The sequence below is a fragment of the Erpetoichthys calabaricus genome, chromosome 10 (genome assembly GCF_900747795.2).
Source record: "Erpetoichthys calabaricus chromosome 10, fErpCal1.3, whole genome shotgun sequence".
Lineage (NCBI taxonomy): Eukaryota > Metazoa > Chordata > Cladistia > Polypteriformes > Polypteridae > Erpetoichthys > Erpetoichthys calabaricus.
In genome coordinates, this window is record NC_041403.2 from 12,827,679 (window position 1) to 12,836,164 (window position 8,486).

The following is an 8,486-nucleotide window of genomic DNA, read 5'->3' on the forward strand; positions in this document are numbered from 1 at the left end:
GGCGTCCGTCCCGCGGTTACCACGGTCTACGCGACTGCGCATTCAATATTTGCAGTCTCCGCCCCTTCAGAAAAGCTTTGTACTATTTTAAGGTTACATATTGTTACGGTTTGAAATATGCGTTAGTCATTAAAACGACTCCCACGTCCCTTCCTATTTAAAATGAATGGCTGATTTTATATCCACTGTCTCTAAAGTTTCAGTACCCGATTTGCCCGAAATTATCCTGTGTATTCTTTAGCGAGCTCGTCACCACTCATAACTTGAGGGGAACAACACGAAGCCCCCGAATCCATCTAACTTATAACGGTAACATTTCGCAGACAAAGTTAAATTATACAGCAGATGTCTTTTGGGGACGTCTGCTTTCATCGGCTCCCCTGATCTTTTGTCATATGGTGCTTTATACACTTGTAGAAGAGGGGTGTGCTTCACCCGAACTCACAAATCACATTGAAACATCAATAGGAAAAGTCTAATAATAAAAAAAAAAAAACAGCCACCCCATTTAAAAATGGGGGGAATAAGTATGTTGCTGGAGAAAAGAAATCTGATCAAGTTTAGCGTGTTAAATACAAAGACTTTCCGTTTATAGTTACATAGCGATCCTTAAGTGGCTCAGGATAATGGACATATTTGTAAAGAAAATGTATTTAAAATAATACACGAAATAGCACAAATTATATACATAGAGGGACACAGGCATAAATTAGAAAGATATTCTCACTCGTCCTAGAATCGTTAAGGCTCATGATAATGATCAAATCCATACTCGTACATTAAAAGAGCATATAAAAATATCCCTACACATGAATCCATCCATCCATTTTCCAACCCGCTGAATCCAAACACAGGGTTACGGGGGTCTGCTGGAGCCAATCCCAGCCAACACAGGGCACAAGGCAGGAACCAATCCCGGGCAGGGTGCCAACCCACCGCAGGACACACACAAACACACCCACACACCAAGCACACACTAGGGCCAATTTAGAATCACCAATCCACCTAACCTGCATGTCTTTGGACTGTGGGAGGAAACCGGAGCACCCGGAGGAAACCCACGCAGACACGGGGAGAACATGCAAACTCCACGCAGGGAGGACCCGGGAAGCGAACCTCAGGTCTCCCAACTGCGAGGCAGCAGCGCTACCCACTGCGCCACCGTGCCGCCCAGCGCTTTTCTCACGACTCAAAGCTCTCGCCACACAGGGAGGACCCGGGAAGCAAACAATCTCCGTACTGCAAGGCAGCAGCACTACCACTGGGCCACCTGTGAGGTGGACACAGTAAGCCATCGTCTGGGATGTTGTGTTGTATATAGCGCCCTTCACATTGGACCACATACAGAGGCCTTTTATCCATCCATCCATCCATTTTCCAACCCACTGAATCCGAACACAGGGTCACGGGGGCTCTGCTGGAGCCAATCCCAGCCAACACAGAGCACAAGGCAGGAACCAATCCTGGGCAGAGTGCCAGCCCACCACAGGACACACACAAACACACACTAGGGCCAATTTAGAATCACCAATCCACCTAACCTGCATGTCTTTGGACTGTGGGAGGAAACCTACGCAGACACGGGGAGAACATGCAAACTCCACGCAGGGAGGACCCGGGAAGCGAACCCAGGTCCCCAGGTCTCCCAACTGCGAGGCAGCAGCGCTACCCACTGTGCCACTGTGCCGACCCTACACATGAATCATATGTACATAATCACATTTATTTATACCAACTAAAACCTTCTCAAACTCATTTACTCCGATTTATGATCACGGGGACCCAACAGCCATGGATTCAAGACAACAAGCTCGACCGTAAGAGGACACACGCCCATTAAAGGGGGCAGCTTAACAGTCCAACAAGAACGTCTTTAGGGTATGAGAGAAAAACCAATGCTGGCATGAGGAGAACATGCAGACTCCACACTGAAAACATCCATGATTGGGATATGAACCCAATTTGTGAGGTGGTGGTGCTTCCCATTGTGTGTGTGTGTGTGTGTGTGTGTGTGTGTACATGCATCACCTGGGTGTGAGGTCTCCAGGGCTCTGACTTTGTGTTTAACTTTGTCTCTCACAACTGCTCATGGAAACCAAGAGGGGTTTATTTTCTCTATTAAGGCTGCTGATTACAGTTCAGTAGTCAATTGGCCAAACTTCAACAATTAGTAAATGGACAGATATTGTTGGCTTCCATTTATGTTAATATGTTTGAAACTACTTTTGTGTTTTTATGTAGTCATTACATGGTTAATAATAATTCTTTGTATTTATATAGCGCTTTTCTCATTACTCAAAGTGCTCAGCAATTGCAGGTTAAGGGCGTTGCTCAAGGGCCCAACAGAGCATAGTCCCTATTGGCATTTACAGGATTCGAACCGGCAACCTTCCGATGGCCAGTGCAGATTCTTAGCCACCACAGTAAAGGATGTGATTGCATTTAACCTGAGAACCTGTCGGGGTGCTCTGTGCCTGCACCCATTGAAAATAAACTGAACTGAATATATACAGTATATCCATCCATCCATTATCCAACCTGCTGAATCCGAACACAGGGTCACGGGGGTCTGCTGGAGCCAATCCCAGCCAACACAGGGCGCAAGGCAGGAACCAATCCTGGGCAGGGTGCCAACCCACCGCAGGACTATACAGTATATATATATATATATATTATAAAATAAAAATCTTGGGAGGGAGACGAGGGCAATGCAAACCTACTTTTGCCCACCCCAGAATATATATATTGGCACAAAGTCCATCCATCCATCCGTTTTCCAACCCACTGAATCTGAACACAGGGTCACGGGGTCTGCTGGAGCCAATCCCAGCCAACACAGGGCACAAGGCAGGAACCAATCCCAGGCAGGGTGCCAACCCACCGCAGGACTATACAGTATATATATATATATATATATATTATAAAATAAAAATCTTGGGAGGGAGACGAGGGCAATGCAAACCTACTTTTGCCCACCCCAGAATATATATGTTGGCACAAAGTCTCATGTTTAAAATCCCCGCGAGACGCTCCATGGCCAATCTCTTTCATCTCGCAGGTCTTTTAAGTGTCTTCCGTGAAGATCACGTCTCGTCTCCTTTCCAAGATTATTTTTTTTAATAATAGAGAGATAGCTTTATTAACTCAATAGCTTTAAGAAGATGAAAATAATACAAATAAATAAGACAATAATAAATAAATAAATAATGAACTCTTTTTGCATACTTATTGTAAACCTACTATTACTCCCCCCCGTATATATACAGACTATATAGCAGCTTTGCCCACACTGAGGGCACCAAGTAAATTCTGAAATGGAGCACCCTGATCAAATATTGAATTTGTCCAAGGATTGGAGCAGATGGGTTCAACGGCATGGATTTGCGTACCTGACAGACATAAGCAGGGGTTGCCTGTCTATGCCAGAGGTTAGGGGCACCCACTAAGTTTTGAAACAAAACATACCCTATGGTGTTCTCCTGTACAAGTATACAAAATAGGGCAGCTCTAAACTGACCCAAAGTGGTTAGTGGGCACCATATGGGAGTGATGCCCAGTTCTTGTGCCTTCATGCCCAAAGCTGCCTGCAAGTCTGAACTGGAGTTTGAGAATGCAATGTTATACACACACACTGGTGTGATGCTCTTTAAGTTAACCATTGTCACCTACCAGAAAATATTTGTAGTCATGTTATGCTTACACAAGAAATCATGAAATTTTTTATCAGTAAGTATCGACATAGAAACAGAACAAATACCACATAGGCATAAGTTTTTAAATCATTTTCATGATTTACAGTATAGGCAGCATGTAAGAACAATTTGATAACAGTTTCTACCAGTTGGTCTACATGGTGTATGCGCCAGGTTTATGTGACCCTACACTCCTAAACGTTTTCTTGATGGTGATGTATTTTCATAATAACCTGTAAGGCACCACACAGAGAAGAATATTTTGAACAGAGTACAGTATAGGAGTCTTTAAAGTGAAGCTGAAGGTCAGGCATCCATGTAATGGGTTTCTGTCTCCCACACTGATGTCAAGCTCCTTCAGGCTTGCCCTCTGACACCTGCTTTTAAGGTCTTACCAGCTGTCACAAGAGGTCATGATGCTGATCATCATGGGAGGTCCAAAATAAACAAGAAATTACTGAGCTCATGGCAGGTCTGAAGCTACGATACAAGGCTTCACGTAAAACAACTTTATTCTCAATAAATTCTCTCACATACGTACAAGCGTAAATTTTTATTTTTAAAGCCTTTCGGGTCCTAAGGTTCCTTTCACTAGGAATTTATACACCCATGTACAGTACCCATCATTAATATAACTAGTTAACCTGAAATAATATCAGTGCAGCTGCCTCGCATCTCCAAAGTCCTGGGTTCAAATTCCAGCAGGGTCACTGTCTGTGTGGAGTTTGTGTGTTCCACCAGTTCAAAGACATGCCACACAGACACAGGGAGTACACAGGATTTGAACCCAGGACAGTGAATCCGTGATGTGGCAGCACTGTGCCATTGCTGAGGAATGGTGCTATGGGAGTAAGTTTATTGTGGCGGTCGGTTTTAGTAAGGCAGGTCCGTTCTGAAAGAGTTAAAACAGCCATTGTGGATCAAATCGTTTCAAGGCCTTTTTGGGTGTTTGGATTTTGTCAATTATGATTTCGTTTTTTTTAATTGTCACTTGATGCCCTTTTTTGTCATACGTTCTAAAAATATATAACAGACATCAGCTGTCCCAATTTAAAAGTGCTCTTCAAAGCACACAGTTTTTGGCAGACGTGAATCCAATGGCAGCCCCCTGCCATGCCCATGTCGTCTGTTACGTAAAACAACTTTGTTCTCAATAAATGCTCTCATATACATATGAGCAGGGGCAGACTGGCCATTAGGACATTTGGGCAATGCCCGGTGGGCCTGCTTACTCTGGTCTGGTCATGGGCCTGCCGTTTCATGAAATAAATTTGATGTACTGGTTACTGTTTGACATTAAAATAAATTTTCTAAATTGCTAAACATTATCTTTTTGGTTCTGCGAATTATATAGTCCTATATAATATACCGTATTACGCCATCGAGTTGTTTTAGATAGATAGATAGATATGAAAGGCACTATATGATAGATAGATAGATATGAAAGGCACTATATGATAGATAGATAGATACTTTATTAATCCCAAGGGGAAATTCACATACTCCAGCAGCAGCATACTCATAAAGAAACAATATTAAATTAAAGAGTGATAATAATGCAGGTAAAACAGACAATCACTTTGTATAATGTTGACGTTTACCCCCCAGGGGGTGGAATTGAAGAATCTTTTAGTTGTCAGTACACAACATTGCAGCGAAACATTTGGTCAAAACTGCCTTTTGCCGATTTCTGTTTCGATACCATTACATTTTAGTTAGCATATGCATTATTGCAATTTATTTTATCTCATATCTAGTATTTAAATTCTTCGGTAGGCCTACTAATAATTAGTTTAGATTATGTATTATGCATTTTATTGTTCTCTGGTCGTTGGCGTGAGCGATAGTGTTTTTCAGATGCGATTATTAGTATGATTAAATAAAGTTATAAAGCACAGGATATGCATTTTTCATATTAGGACGGAACATTTATAGTTTATCGTTAAGTTAATGGAACATTTCAATCAAGGTTTTCATTATAACCTCGTTTTTATTCCATTGTACATGAGCAGCTGCTAGCCTACTAGAGTACTGGCACTTGGACATGACATTGGCATATGACATGTACTCTAATAACGTGTAAGCCGTGTTACTACATTTTTTTTTCATTAAATTTGATTTCTAAGCATGTCATCAAATTTTAAGTTGTGTCTAAACAACAGTGTACAGATTAAGTTTGGCAACAGTTTAGTTAGAGTCCAGATCATAGGCTCATAGCAATTAGCGAGCCGCATACTCCTCACAAATTTTAAGAAATTTACAATAAATAATGGCGCGGCACGGTGGCGCAGTGGATCGCGCTGGTGCCTCGCAGTTGGGAGATCTGGGTACCTGGGTTCACTTCCCAGGTCCTCCCTGCGTGGAGTTTGCATGTTCTCCCCGTGTCTGCGTGGGTTTCCTCCGGGCGCTCCGGTTTCCTCCCACAGTCCAAAGACATGCCAGTTAGGTGGACTGGCGATTCTAAATTGGCCCTAGTGTGTGTTTGGTGTGTGGGTGTGTTTGTGTGTGTCCTGCGGTGGGTTGGCACCCTGCCCGGGATTGGTTCTCTGCCTTGTGCCCTGTGTTGGCTGGGATTGGCTCCAGCAGACCCCCGTGACCCTGTGTTCGGATTCAGCGGGTTGGAAAATGGATGGATGGATGGACAATGAATAATGCATGGACCGGGTGGGTCGACCTCATCACCTCACTCGTTGAAGGATGTTTTGAGACCCAGTCCGCTCCTGCATACGACCGTAAATTTGTATTTTGAAGTCTTTCGGGGCTTTATTCTCACAGCTGATAAAAAATAGAAGCGTCTCCCTTTGGATAATGTGCTTTGTAAAATGAAAAGTTCCTGGGCTGTAAAACCGTCACCGTAATAGCAGGATGTTTCTGTGCCGCACTCTCGTAACTTCAGGCTTCTTTATTCCAAATGCGTTTCATCGGAATACAGAAATAAAAACGCGCCCAAGTAGTCACCAGGGTAACGATGACGCAGGCACAAAAAAAAACAAACCACGCCCCTGGCGGCCACACTGTTGACAGTACAGTATATGGAGATGGAGACGGAGTCAGCTGAGCAGAACAAGAGAAAATCAGCGGGGAATAGGAGAGGAGAGGCGGCACCGCACGGGGATCCTGCAGTGGGGAGAATGGGTTCATGTAGCGGCTTATATTTGTGACGGGGTCAGGCCATTGAGTCCAACGAGCTCAAAAATCTTTTTTCTCTCAGATTCTCCAGAATGACATCGAGTCGACATTTGAAAGTCCCCAAAGTCCTACGCTCTACCACACCACACCACTTGGTAATTTGTTCCTTTTATTTCATGGAGGGTGGCGCGATTACGTGTTTTTTAGAGCAGAGTTATATCAGATACAGTGCCTTTCATTTCTGTACATATTTTAAAGAATTCCTTTCATATCACACGTTCACTCCGCGTACGGGACTGAGGGAGGGAGAGGGACCTTTTCAAGGTCATTTGACTTGTGGGTTCAATATCCTGTCCAATGTGAAATATTTTCATAATGTTTTCAAGGGAAAGTTTCTTTTGCTACGTGGGGCCCAGCCTGGCCCGGTGCAAGCACTTGTAGCGCGTAGAAGTCACAGTGCTTCACTGAGAATGAGCTATAATAATTTACATTTGTTCAAATTGAATTAAAATTATTTTCAAAACAGGGGTCTCCTAGACAGCCACACTCTTTGGATTGAATAAGATATGGATGCCAGGGATGACTGCCCCCACGACCACCCTCCCCAACCCCCCCCCCCCCCCCCCCCCCCCACCTCCGCACATCCATGAGCACCTTACCTGTCTATATAGTGTCTTTCATATGTATCTGTCCATCTGTTATGTAGTGTTTTCCAATCAGTATATCTATTCATATAGCGCCTTTCATACAGAAGCATCTATTTTAGAGTGACTTTTCTATTCACATAATTCCTTTCAAATCTATTTTTCTCATACTACCTTTTATACATTGTGTCTACAATACAGTATTATTGATTTTACAGTCTATCTATCTATCTATCTATCTATCTATCTATCTATCTATCTATCTATCTATCTATCTATCTATCTATCTATCTATCTATCTATTATATAGTGCCTTTCATATCTATCTATCTATCTATCTATCTATCTATCTATCTATCTATCTATCATGTTGAGTGCATAAGGTGCTATATGGACTGATCAAAGTGCAGTGCTCAGTCAGACTGATTTCCCAAGTCATGTCCATGGAGCTGACAGGCACCACATTTCTTCACAGATAGATGAACTTTTTCATCCTCATGTTCTGCTCTTCATGAGAAAAGCCCTCGCCTTTCCAGTTCAGTGCTGTCTTTGTTACGCCATTCATACTAAAATATATATATATATATCCATCCATCCATTTTCCAACCCGCTGAATCCGAACACAGGGTCACGAGGGTGTGCTGGAGCCAATCCCAGCCAACACAGGGCACAAGGCAGGAACCAATCCCGGGCAGGGTGCCAACCCACCGCAGGACACACACAAACACACCCACACACCAAGCACACACTAGGGCCAATTTAGAATCGCCAATCCACTTAACCTGCATGTCTTTGGACTGTGGGAGGAAACCGGAGCACCCGGAGGAAACCCACGCATATATATATATATATGTATATATATATATATATCCATCCATCCATCCATTTTCCAACCCGCTGAATCCAAACACAGGGTCACGGGGGTCTGCTGGAGCCAATTCCAGCCAACACAGGGCACAAGGCAGGGAACCAATCCCGGGCAGGGTGCCAACCCACCGCAGTATATGTATATATATATATA